We start from the raw sequence: 13,992 nt of genomic DNA on the forward strand, positions 1-13,992 counted from the left end.
CTACTTTTCACTATGACAGACTGAAGAGGAAACATCTCACCCTCATCTGTCTCTCTCTCTCTCTCTCTCTCTCTATAGAGAGAGACACAGGTACTCACCTGTAATACAGAAGATGGTGTTTGAATCTAAAAACGTTTTGAATTGGACATCACAAAAAGTGCAAACTACTGGCACAAGATTTTTTATCCCTGTAGTACATATCTTCCCTTCCTAGTTTTCTTTACTTAAAGACTTGTGGCGCTTGTATACACCCTCCCTCACCCTGTTACAGACTGTCTGTAGTTTAAAGAGTTTAGAAATAGGTACACCTCCCCTGCCTAACCCTGTCAGTGGGTCCTATCTGTTATTTAATAACCCATCCTGCCTCACCCTGTCAGTGGGTCCTATCTGTTATTTAATAACCCATCCTGCCTAACCCTGTCAGTGGGTCCTATTTGTTATTTAATAACCCATCCTGCCTCACCCTGTCAGTGGGTCCTATCTGTTATTTAATAACCCATCCTGCCTAACCCTGTCAGTGGGTCCTATTTGTTATTTAATAACCCATCCTGCCTAACCCTGTCAGTGGGTCCTATTTGTTATTTAATAACCCATCCTGCCTCACCCTGTCAGTGGGTCCTATTTGTTATTTAATAACCCATCCTGCCTCACCCTGTCAGTGGGTCCTATCTGTTATTTAATAACCCATCCTGCCTAACCCTGTCAGTGGGTCCTATCTGTTATTTAATAACCCATCCTGCCTCACCCTGTCAGTGGGTCCTATCTGTTATTTAATAACCCATCCTGCCTCACCCTGTCAGTGGGTCCTATTTGTTATTTAATAACCCATCCTGCCTCACCCTGTCAGTGGGTCCTATCTGTTATTTAATAACCCATCCTGCCTCACCCTGTCAGTGGGTCCTATCTGTTATTTAACCCATCCTGCCTCACCCTGTCAGTGGGTCCTATCTGTTATTTAATAACCCATCCTGCCTCACCCTGTCAGTGGGTCCTATCTGTTATTTAATAACCCATCCTGCCATGGCCTGTCAGTGGGTCCTATCTGTTATTTAATAACCCACCCTGCCATGGCCTGTCAGTGGGTCCTATCTGTTATTTAACCCATCCTGCCATGGCCTGTCAGTGGGTCCTATCTGTTATTTAATAACCCATCCTGCCATGGCCTGTCAGTGGGTCCTATCTGTTATTTAATAACCCACCCTGCCATGGCCTGTCAGTGGGTCCTATCTGTTATTTAACCCATCCTGCCATGGCCTGTCAGTGGGTCCTATCTGTTATTTAATAACCCATCCTGCCATGGCCTGTCAGTGGGTCCTACCTGTTATTTAACCCATCCTGCCTCACCCTATCAGTGGGTCCTATCTGTTATTTAACCCATCCTACCATGGCCTGTCAGTGGGTACTATCTGTTATTTAACCCATCCTACCATGGCCTGTCAGTGGGTACTATCTGTTATTTAACCCATCCTACCATGGCCTGTCAGTGGGTACTATCTGTTATTTAACCCATCCTACCATGGCCTGTCAGTGGGTCCTATCTGTTATTTAACCCATCCTACCATGGCCTGTCAGTGGGTCCTATCTGTTATTTAATAACCCATCCTGCCATGGCCTGTGGGTCCTATCTGTTCTGATCATAGTGTGAAGAGTTCAGCAACATGATAACCACCAACATGATAACCACCAACATGATAACCACCATTATAACCACCAAAAAAAGAACTAACAGGTACAAACTAGAGCCGATTTATTTGTACTTCTCCCTCTCTCGACAGCTCTCTCTCTCAACAGCTCTCTACATCATGGCTTTTAGGATCCATTCTAGATAACGATTCTGTGGCGATAAAGTATACAATGTATCTTCTATGAGTTTTTGTGAGTGTCTCTCTGGGAAAATGTACTATCAAATCAATTGAAATAAATACATTTGTAAAGCACTTTATAAAGTATCAACATGTACATGACGGGGCGTTATGACAGTCTTATCACATAATACGGTGTCATTAGCCTATTTCGCTACAATTATTAGTGTTATCTGCCATGTGCTGATGACTTGAGTTTTGCATGTGTTAAGTTGTTAGGCTAAATTACGTGTCTGTCTGTGTTTGGGGGGGTTTCTCTGTTTTTGGGAGCAACCCATTTTCCACACAGATGATACTTGCTAATGACTTGGGGTGTCGGTGTGCGTTCTTTCTCACTCTCTCTCAGTTGCCGGTCTCTCTATGCTTCCTCCACTTGTCTCATCTTGCCGGTACGCTGGCACTACTGCAGACTTACTGATGCACAAAGAGCACCTTCACACACATATAGACTCACCTGCTCTAGGTCTCCATTAAACCATCATTAACTGTCCGTGACCCATAAAAGAGCTCCTCCCCAAACCCCTCTGTACAGTGTATGGGGCCTGTTCTCTTCTGAGAGCGCTGACCCAGAAAGAGACAGCCAGGGAGAGAGAAATAGAAAGCCATGAGTTTCAGATGGGAGTATTGCTCTCTCTCTTTCTCTCTCACTCTCTTTCTGTCTCTCTCTCTCTCTCCCTCTTTCTTTCTCTCCCTCTTTCTCTCTCGCTCTCTTTCTGTCTCTCTCTCTCTCGCTCTCTTTCTGTCTCTCTCTCGCTCTCTTTCTCTCTCGCTCTCTTTCTGTCTCTCTCGCTCTCTCCCTCTCTCTCTCTCTCTCTCTCTCTTTCTGTCTCTCTCTCCCTCTCTCGCTCTCTCTCTGTCTCTCTCTCTCTCTCTCTCCCTCACATTCTATTGTTCACTTCCCTGAAGCATTAGTATTTCCCTGGCTCTGAGCTTTGCCTTCCAGTGAGCTGCAGGATTCTAAGCCCCAGCAACAGAAGCCTTCTTTAGGGAAAAGCTGTATATCAAGTGAGGATGTGTGTGTGTGTGTGTGTGTGTGTGTGTGTGTGTGTGTGTGTGTGTGTGTGTGTGTGTGTGTGTGTGTGTGTGTGTGTGTGTGTGTGTGTGTGTGTGTGTGTGTGTGTGTGTGTGTGTGTGTGTGTGTGTGTGTGTTGGCAGTACAGTACAGTACATGTTAGGCCCTAACCATAACCCTTATACTGTTAGATCAGTTTAACACCACAACACCCTCCGCTTCCATAGTTTCTGATGTAACTGCCCTCCTGGGCCAAGGTACCTCCCAGGGTAAACTTATGTAACTGCCCTCCTGGGCCAGGATAAACTTATGTAACTGCCCTCCTGGGCCAGGCTGCCTCCCAGGGTAAACTGATGTAATGTCCCTCCTGGGCCAGAATAAACTTATGTAACTGCCCTCCTGGGCCAGGATAAACTGATGTAACTGCTCTCCTGGGCTCAGGATAAACTGATATAACCTCCCTCCTGGGCCAGGATAAACTGATGTAACTGCCCTCCTGGGCCAGGATAAACTGATGTAACTGCCCTCCTGGGCCAGGATAAACTGATGTAACTGCCCTCCTGGGCCAGGATAAACTGATGTAACTGCCCTCCTGGGCCAGGATAAACTGATGTAACTGCCCTCCTGGGCCAGGGTACCTCCCAGGATAAACTGATGTAACTGCCCTCCTGGGCCAGGGTACCTCCCAGGGTAAACTGATGTAACTGCTCTCCTGGGCCCAGGATAAACTGATATAACCTCCCTCCTGGGCCAGGATAAACTGATGTAACTGCCCTCCTGGGCCAGGGTACCTCCCAGGGTAAACTGATGTAACTGCTCTCCTGGGCCCAGGATAAACTGATATAACTGCCCTCCTGGGCCAGGATAAACTGATGTAACTGCCCTCCTGGGCCAGGGTACCTCACAGGGTAAACTGATGTAACTGCCCTCCTGGGCCAGGATAAACTGATGTAACTGCCCTCCTGGGCCAGGGTACCTCCCAGGGTAAGGAGTAAGTCAGATGGGAGTATTGCTCTACCCTCCACCGTCACAACAGCCAGGTTGCTGAAGATCCACTTCGAAGTCTGTCTAGGTACTCAGGACATCAGGAGATGCCTTCAAAACCGCGCACTAGGGGAAACGATGAGTGCTATTACCATCAAGTAGGCTTGTGTTTTGCAAGGGTGTAAACCACGAGCTCTGGCTTCGACGGGTGTGTGTTCAATCCCAGTGACAGGAACTCATTTATTATTGTTTTGTTTCCACCCTATCCCAAACCTTAACCATAAACTTAACCACTAGCTTAACCATTCACTTAACCACTAGCTTAACCACTAGCTTAACCCCTAGCTTAACCACTAACTTAACCATTGACTTAACCACTAGCTTAACCACTAGCTTAACCATTCACTTAACCATTGACTTAACCACTAGCTTAACCACTAACTTAACCATTGACTTAACCACTAGCTTAACCACTAACTTAACCATTGACTTAACCACTAGCTTAACCACTAACTTAACCATTGACTTAACCACTAGCTTAACCACTAACTTAACCATTGACTTAACCACTAGCTTAACCACTAGCTTAACCACTAGCTTAACCATTCACTTAACCATTGACTTAACCACTAGCTTAACCACTAACTTAACCATTGACTTAACCACTAGCTTAACCACTAGCTTAACCACTAGCTTAACCATTCACTTAACCATTCACTTAACCACTAGCTTAACCACTAGCTTAACCACTAACTTAACCATTCGGCGACAGCAGCAGTGCAACCCAAGCTGTCCAAAACACTTTGTTTGTTGAAACGTGGATAAACCATAACGTGGTCAAACTGTAAGATCTTGTTGGTCACAAGACCATATCCCTCCTCCTAGCCAGTGGACAATGGATAAACCAGCAGCAGACCGGTTGCAGGGTGACAGCAAGGCAGCAGACCGGTTGCAGGGTGACAGCAAGGCAGCAGACCGGTTGCAGGGTGACAGCAAGGCAGCAGACCAGTTGCAGGGTGACAGCAAGGCAGCAGACCGGTTGCAGGGTGACAGCAAGGCAGCAGACCGGTTGCAGGGTGACAGCACAGACCAGTTGCATGGTGACAGCACAGACCGGTTGCAGGGTGACAGCAAGGTAGCAGACCGGTTGCAGGGTGACAGCAAGGCAGCAGACCGGTTGCAGGGTGACAAGGCAGCAGACCGGTTGCAGGGTGACAGCACAGACCGGTTGCAGGGTGACAGCACAGACCGGTTGCAGGGTGACAGCACAGACCGGTTGCAGGGTGACAGCAAGGTAGCAGACCGGTTGCAGGGTGACAGCAAGGCAGCAGACCAGTTGCAGGGTGACAGCAAGGCAGCATACCGGTTGCAGGGTGACAGCACAGACCGGTTACAGGGTGACAGCACAGACCGGTTGCAGGGTGACAGCACAGACCGGTTGCAGGGTGACAGCACAGACCGGTTGCAGGGTGACAACAAGGCAGCATACCGGTTGCAGGGTGACAGACCGGTTGCAGGGTGACAGCAAGGCAGCAGACCGGTTGCAGGGTGACAGCACAGACCGGTTGCAGGGTGACAGCAAGGCAGCAGACCGGTTGCAGGGTGACAGCAAGGCAGCAGTAGGGTGTCAGGTAGCCTAGCGGTTAGAGTGTTGGCCCAGTAACTGAAAGGTCACTGATTTAAATACCCAAGTTGACAAGGTGAAAAATCAGTCGATGTGCCCTTGATCAAGGCACTTAACCATTATTTGCTCCAGGTGCACTGTACTTTTATGACTGGCCATGTAAAACAACACATTTCACTGCACCGATCCGGTGTATGTAACATTAACATATGTATTAATATTAAACCGTATCACTCCTCCTAACCAGTGGACAATGCAAGTAGAGCCCTTCCCCGTAATCCCAAGCAATCAGTGATCCAATTAACCCCCTGTCCATTAACTAGACCCCCTGTCCAATAACTAGCCCCCTGTCAATTAGCTAAACCCCCTGTCCATTAACTAGACCCCCTGTCCATTAGCTAGACCCCCTGTCCATTATCTATACCCCCTGTCCATTAACTAGACCCCCTGTCCATTAACTATACCCTCTGTCCAATAACTAGACCCCCTGTCCAATAACTAGCCCCCTGTCAATTAGCTAGACCCCCTGTCCATTAACTAGACCCCCTGTCCATTAACCAGACCCCCTGTCAATTAGCTAGACCCCTGTGAATTAGCTAGACCCCCTGACAATTAGCTAGACTCCCTGACAATTAGCTAGACCCCCTGTCCATTAGCTAGACCCCCTGTCCATTAACTAGAACCCATGTCCATTAACTAGACCCCCTGTCCATTAGCTAGACCCCCTGTCCATTAGCTAGACTCCCTGTCCATCAGCTAGACCCCCTGTCAATTAGCTAGACCCCCTGTCCATTAGCTAGACCCCCTGTCCAATAGTGACTGAGTCAGTGAAGCATGCTACCTGGTGGTCTAGTAGGTATAGTGTTGGATTGGCACTCCATGTTAATACTTGTACTTCCTGTGTCTCCAATTAGTCGGGGGTGCTGAAGCGTTGGCTGGACGCAGGGCTCTAGGGCTCAGGGCCTGTGTTGGGGAGGGGTTTGAGCCGTCTGGTGCCCATGAAACGTTGGTGATGTGATATTGTGTGGGAGGAAGGGGACGTGGTACAGGTTCTGTCTTTTCCCCTGTTGCCTGGCCAAGCTTTCTTTAGCATGAAGAACATAGTTATTTGAAAAGACCAGTTAGCATTCTAGAGAGCATTTTATTCCCCTGTACCGATGAGCGTAGAGCTACAGTTTCTTATGAAGAGACCACAGAACAAGTGCTCTGTTTGAGACTAGCGATCACTCAGGCAGTTCTGTGACAAACACAAAGTCACAGGCACATTTAAGACAGACGCCCTTTGTGACAAAACACCAGGGAGATTTCTTTTGACCTCCCTCTGTTCTCCATTCTCCGTTCCCCAGTGTGTCCATGCCCATACTCTGTGTGAGACACGTGAGGTAGGGGGGACGGGAGGGGGAGGGGAGTGGCTGAGGGCCTGTTGTGTTTGTGGTGACTTAGTGGCTCTCCGATAGCTGTCTAGAGATTTGGCTCTGTATCACAGTGTGTGACAGCCAGCCCTCTCTCTCTCTCCTTCTCTCTCCCCTCTTCCTCTCTCTCACCTCTTTCCCTCTCTTCCCTCTCCCTTTCTTTCTCCCCTCTTCCTCTCTCTCTCTCCCCTCTTCCTCTCTCCCCTCTTCCTCTCTCCCTCTTCCTCTCTCTCTCTCCCCCTCTTCCCTCTCTCTCTCCTCTCTTCCTCTTCCCTCTCTCCTCTCTTTTCTCTCTCTCTCTCTCTCTCTCCCCCTCTTCCCTCTCTCCCCCTCTCTCTCTCCCCCTCTTCCCTCTCTCTCTCTCCTCTCTTTCTCTCTCCTCTCTTCCTCTCCCCCTCTCTCTCTCTCCTCTCTTTCTCTCCTCTCTTCCTCTCTCTCTCTCCCCCTCTTCCCTCTCCCTCTCTCTCTCTCCCCTCTCCCTCTCTCTGTCTGGTGGCATGTTGTGTGTCAGCGCTGCCTCTTCAGATGACAGCTAATAAAGCACCAGCCTAACTTGGTCAGCACATTTTCCCTGACAGAGCACACTCCTGGGAACCTGAACCCCCCACACCGGGGGATGCTCGCTGCCAGGAGGATAATAGAGGAGGTGGAACATGGGACACATGCACCTGCTCAGCAGCCACACACACACAAACACTTGGCAGACACATACACACACAAACACTTGGCAGTTGGCACACAAACAGACACACACACCTTACCTGGAAGCCACCACTCACTGTCATCTGGTATCATATCTTGGGGCTGTGTTCTGCTTAGTAAAGAAGGCTGTAACAGTAGCATGTATCTCCAGCATGCTGGGGGGGGGCATCCTGTAATTTGCCCTGTGTGTTCTAAGATTCATACTCAGTAGGACCCACAGAGGAACATTTATAACCAAGACACTCAAGGCCCTTTCAACTGCAGCTTTACCCATATTGACAGCAACGTTCATGTTCATACTGTACATGTCTGTAGGGACTAGCACTTTATATGCTAGGTGTGGAGCTAGGTGAAGCAGAACAATGCCCACTCAAATGCAGCTTACCCACATGACTAGGGCTGTTGCCGTGACCGTATTACCGAGTCATGAAGACAGTCAAATTTCACCTGACCGTTTAGTCACGGTAATTAGGTTTCTCCAAGTTCTGATGCTGCTGATAGTCATTAGTAGCCTACCAAACGTGCTAACTGCCTGGTACTCAGCACTCTATTGTCCCTCTAATCACTCTGACATCAATGCAAATGTATTGAAAAATCTAATCAAACACTTCATGAGAGCCCATGAGCTCATGTTGCGCAACATTTGCGATGACCTCTACTAAAAAAGAAGAGGATCCCATCAGCTTTCTATAGACAAGGACTACTATATTTATTTTTCAACTATCCTAATATTAAACACATTGCTATCTTTACAATAGGAGTATAGCCTACCTGGCTATATGGGAAAAGCGACCTCCATTCGCTATTTAAGTGTACAGATGACCTGCCCCTGTTTTGAGACAGGTGCATGATAATGGTCCATTCTAAATAAAATAAAAAAATCACACATATATTATTTAGTATATTATTTAGTATATGAAAATAGAAGATTAAATAATTAATAATCTGATGGGTGACAATATTAGCCTATCACTTGTGTATTATATACAGTATTATCACTTGTGTATTATATACAGTATTATCACTTGTGTATTATATACAGTATTATCACTTGTGTATTATATACAGTATTATCACTTGTGAATGATATATTATCATTTGTGAATGATGTCCAGAATAAGGCAAGAAACAAAGCCTTTTTTTTGGCAACTTTTTTAAATCATCATTACACACCTCATGTAGCCTATCCCATAGGCCTATATGTTTGGATAAGGTTTGAATCACAACTAAAGTGGCCAAATAACTTCTTAAAATGAAGCACATTAATCCACTTTACAAGGGGTATAGAGCCTAACTGGCATACATAAGCAGCGCGTGAGTTTCATGTTTGGGGAAGATAACTTTCACCATAAAAATGCACCTTTATTATAAAAGCGTTACACGCATAATCGCATTTGCGGTCACTTTTGATAAAGTGTTTCCCGCTAATGGAACATTGGTGCTTATAGTCTACTGCAGCGTTTCTTAAAGTATGGGTCGCGACCCAAGACCTGTTAATGGTGGGTCGCGACCCAAGACCTGTTAATGGTGGGTCGCGACCCAAGACCTGTTAATGGTGGGTCGCGAAGTAAATGTATGATTATTTCATTAATGACTGGAATTCATTTGGCCAAGTGTAACTGCGCTCTCGTTTCAGTGTGCTCTCTGCTTATCAGCAGTCTCTGCTCAGTTTGGCAGCAGCGCGAGTGGGAGAGGTAGAGGCCAATGTGCTTCACTGTTTACCGGATCTTTTTTTCTGCAGTTTTCTTGAAGATAGACAAGGACTACCCGAACGCTGCAGTGCTGTCGTTCAAGCCGCTGACTTGTTATTCCCACGCGCCATCACTCACCGCTGTCATGAAATGGACTCATGTTAGCCACATGTTCAGACTGAGCTCAATCATAATGAAACGCAAATACAGTGATTACTTTTTGTCTCTTTCATACAAACTTTGAGAAATAACGAGGAGCGCCCACAATGTGTTTTGTTTGTGTGGGGAAGTGCTCAGTAATGAGTCTCTCAAAACAAACAAATTAATAAAACGACACCTGGCCAAACATATGACGGTAAACACAGGGACTTCTTTCAGAACAGGCAAGAATGCTTCAGGAAACAGTGCTTCGAAGTGGAAAAGTAAGTCAACTAGCAAGGCATTGTTGTACTTTTATAACAGGTATAACAGGTATAACAGATAAGGTAGTACTATCTCTTGTAGTAAATGTGAGTTTCTCTTTCAAACAATCACCTGATAGCTAACGTTAGCCAAAGCAAGCTAACTAGCTACTGATAGTGCAACCCTAAGAAACAGTTCAGATGAAGATGAAAAATGATCAGGCCTACTGTACATTCTACTGTAGAAATTATTGTTGAAAACAAGTCTAGGTTGGAACTGTTGCTGTTACAAGTAATACTTTTTATTCTGAACTGGAATAAACTGATTGAAGCAAGACGCTTTTTGAGACAAACACTCACACATTTCTGGGTTGCTCATCTGCATCAGGAAGCGGTCTCCTGCCTGACTGAGAAAGCAATAGATGTTCTGATCCAGTTTGGCACCACATACCTATGCAAGTCAGGGTTCTGAAGTACAGAAACAGTCTCAATGCTGAGCATGACCTCAGTGTTGCACTGTCTAAAGCAGAGCCCAGAATATACCTGCTTGTTGAACACTTCAACCAGCCACACAGCTCTCATTAGGACTGTGTGTATGTGTGTGTTTTCTGCTCTACATCTGTGTGATGTGATCATTCAGTTCAGAATGAAATTATTTATTGTATTTTAACAGAGACAGTTCCAACCTAGACAGGTATGTAAGAGCGTTTTTAATGGGGAAAAATAAATATGAAAATATATTTATGGGTATTTCCTTGTTATTTGTTTTTGTCTATATTGCATTTTTTTTTAGGCATAAGGGCAATGAAATGTACCAATATTTAAGTATAGTTGCATATTTTCCTGAGCTTGGGTCCCAGGAAAACACAGAATTTCTCATTTGGGTCCCAGACTGAAAAAGTTTAAGAACCCCCGCCCTACTGCCATGTGCGCATTGCTGCTCTTATAATGTAAAGAAATAGCCTAATACTTTATCAACATTTTAAGCTAAACGTTCGGATATGTTGCATCAGCCACATTGTGTAAAACAATTTTTTTGATGCTCGTGGTTGTATTCATTTGGGATCTATCACGTCCCACAACTGTCCCAGACTATGTTTGGAATACTTATGTCTCGCACAGAATAGAATAGGTCGACTTTTGTACTATGTGGGATAGTAGATTGACATAGGCTAGTGCTACTCATCTTGTTGGCTGACGAAAAGTAAATGTGGACAGGTCTTCCAATATCTTTAATATGCACCTCGGAATTGGATAAGGACGCGCGCATCCCAGATGTGTCTGTCTTCACTTGTAGCCTGCGAGAAAGACGCAATCACATGATGGATAGCCATGTGAGTGAGAGGTGCTTCACAGCTTGCAACACTCAGCACTTCTCCCTGAGCGCGCATTCTAGGCATTATCAAGTGCTTGTGAAATTGTGAATGAGAGACTGATAAAGTGTGTACAGCCTGTGCAAAAACAAAACAAAGCAGAACTCATGCCTTTCAAGCGACATTTAAAAAAATATCATCATTAGAGTCGCATCATGCAGCCTTACAATGTATTCAAAATCTAAACATACAGCCTGACATTTGTAGAACAACTAAAGATACATTAATAACTCTCTAAATGAATCATATAGGAGTACCCATTTCTTTGTTAACCGATCAACACAGGACAGCAGCATGTAATATAAAATAATGCGGAATTCGTAACCAAGTCTTGTCTGTTAAATGAACTAGTGTAGCCCACAGCCATAAAAATATTATGGATGTATTGGGAAGATGTAGGCTATATTACATGGATTTATTAGACTTTTTAAAATGCCAATGTTCCAAAGGTCTACATCAGTGCCAATAGTATTCAAAGTTGTCCTCAAGGCAAAGGGTGGCTACTATAAAATATATTTTGATTTGTTTAACACTTTTTTGTTATTTCATAGTTTTGATGTCTTCACTATTATTCTACAATGTAGAAAATAGTACAATAAAAAATAAAAATAAAGAAAAACCCTTGAATGAGTAGGTGTGTCTAAACGTTTGACTGGTACTGCACATGTTTGTGAAAGTCATCTCTCCATAGAGGGGTCATAATAGTTTGTAGGTTACAGATGATTTTTGGGGACGTCTCATGGTCTGAACAAACACCGCTCTAGCTCTGGCACCTTTCACCGTAGATGAGCCATTGTAACATTGGTGGATGCAGCGGGTTGGGCCGGATATCTCTAGTTAAAACTGACCGATTTTGATGAGGATTTTTTTGTATTACGCTAATTTGATTTCCGCGGGGGTGGGGTTAATAGCAGCCACTTTTATCTGTCCCCTGGGCTTCCACTGCCAGGGACATAGAGAAATAATGAATTCTATATTGAATGGCCAGGGACACAACTGCCTACCTGTCTGTAGACTGCCCACTGGCGCGGATTCCAGCCTCACTGTATAGTTAAGTATCCACTCTGTGCGTGCGTGCGTGCGTGCGTGCGTGCGTGTGTCGGCTGCATTCAAGCCTGGGATCCCCAGTCAAGCTGCTGCTAAATTAGATTTCAATCAAATCAATTCGAGCTTTATTTGTCACATGCGCCAAATACAACAAGTGTAGACCTTACCGTGAAATGTTTACTTACAAGCCCTTAACCAACAGTGCAGTTCAAGAAAGAGTTAAGAAAATCTTTACCAAATAAACTGAAGCAAAAAAAAAAAAAAAAAAAAGTAACACAATAAAATAATAACGAGGCTATATACCAGGGGGTACCAGTACCGAGTCAGTGTGTGGGCGTACAGATTAGTCGAGGTAATTTGTACATGTAGGTAGGGGTGAGTGACTATGCGTAGATAAGCAGCGAGTAGCAGCAGGGTAAAAAACAAATGAGGGGGTCAATATAAATAGTCCGGTGGCCATTTGATTAATTGTTCAGGACTCTTATGACTTGGGGGTAGAAGCTGTTAAAGAGCCTTTTGGTCTTAGACTTGGCTCTCTGGTACCGCTTGCCGTGCGGCAGTAGAGAAAACAGTCTATGACTAGAGTGACTGGGGTCTTTGACAATTTTTTGGGCCTTCCTCTGACACCGCCTAGTATATAGGTCCTGGATGGCAGGAAGCTTGGCCCCAGTGATGTACTGGGCCGTACGCACTACCCTCTGTAGCGCCTTACGGTCGGATGCCGAGCAGTTGCCATACCAGATGGTGATGCAACCGGTCAGGATTCTCTCGATGGTGCAGCTGTAGAACTTTTTGAGGATCTGGGGACACATGCCAAATCTTTTCTGTCTCCTGAGGGGGAAAAGGAGTTGTCGTGCCCTCTTCACGACTGTCTTGGTGTGTTTGGATTTTGATTTGGGCAAGGGGATGACGCAAATGTACTAAAATAACATTGTTTAATCATTTATGACTTACTGTAGTTATGGAACAAACAAGGGAGGAAATGTTAGGTATTTGTCTGGACATGAGAGAAATGGATATGATAGATACATTTATGGATGTTTTACTCACTTGGTATTGAAATCATATATGGATACCAATTGCACTTTGTATTCAAGTGACTTTCCAGTATTTTCCATCCTTATGTGTAGCATCAGAGCAAGATTTATATGTTACTGATGAGGCATAAGTATCTCCATGTACTTGAGCCATCTGACACATCTTCCGTTACATCAGAGCGAGTGTTTGGAGTGGACCGGTCTGATTGTCTCCCAGTAACAGCTCTGATAACTGTCAGGGCCATAGACGAACACACAGTCCCCTATCTCCTAGATCCTGGCTGTACGGCCTCCATTACTTTAATTTCCTCATCAGTGGCGGGGAGTGGTCTGTCCGTCTATCTGTCTGTCTGGGATGGATGTGTGGCTGGTTCAGGTGAATAGCAAGGTTACCAAGGGTGCACCCTATTCCCTATTTAGTGTACTACATAGGGAATAGGGTGCTGTTTGTGAACCAGACCAAGGCTACCAAGCTGGGAGCTATGGCGACGGAGTAGGGGAGGGATGGAAGGGGAAGGACATATATCAATCAGGAGTATCCATCTCCGGTGACCTACTGAGGGAAATCGGTGTGAGAGGGAAATCGGTGTGAGAGGGGAATCGGTGAGAGAAGGGAATCGGTGTGAGAGGGAAATCGGTGTGAGAGGGGAATCGGTGAGAGAGGGGAATCGGTGAGAGAGGGGAATCGGTGTGAGAGAGGGGAATCGGTGTGAGAGAGTGGAATCGGTGTGAGAGAGTGGAATCGGTGTGAGAGAGGGGAATCGGTGTGAGAGAGTGGAATCGGTGAGAGAGGGGAATCGGTGAGAGAGGGGAATCAGTGTGCGTTGGTGGTTTTCTGTAAGGTTAC

The 13,992-nt window shown here is 45.6% G+C and overlaps 1 protein-coding gene across 1 annotated transcript in view; it reads left to right on the forward strand.

Moving 5' to 3' along the window:
• Positions 1-13,992, forward strand: part of LOC112246006 (CUB and sushi domain-containing protein 3-like) — a 385,088-nt gene that overhangs the window by 311,070 nt on the left and 60,026 nt on the right. The window lies entirely within an intron of this gene.

Source organism: Oncorhynchus tshawytscha, linkage group LG13 (assembly GCF_018296145.1).
Source record: "Oncorhynchus tshawytscha isolate Ot180627B linkage group LG13, Otsh_v2.0, whole genome shotgun sequence".
Taxonomy (NCBI): domain Eukaryota; kingdom Metazoa; phylum Chordata; class Actinopteri; order Salmoniformes; family Salmonidae; genus Oncorhynchus; species Oncorhynchus tshawytscha.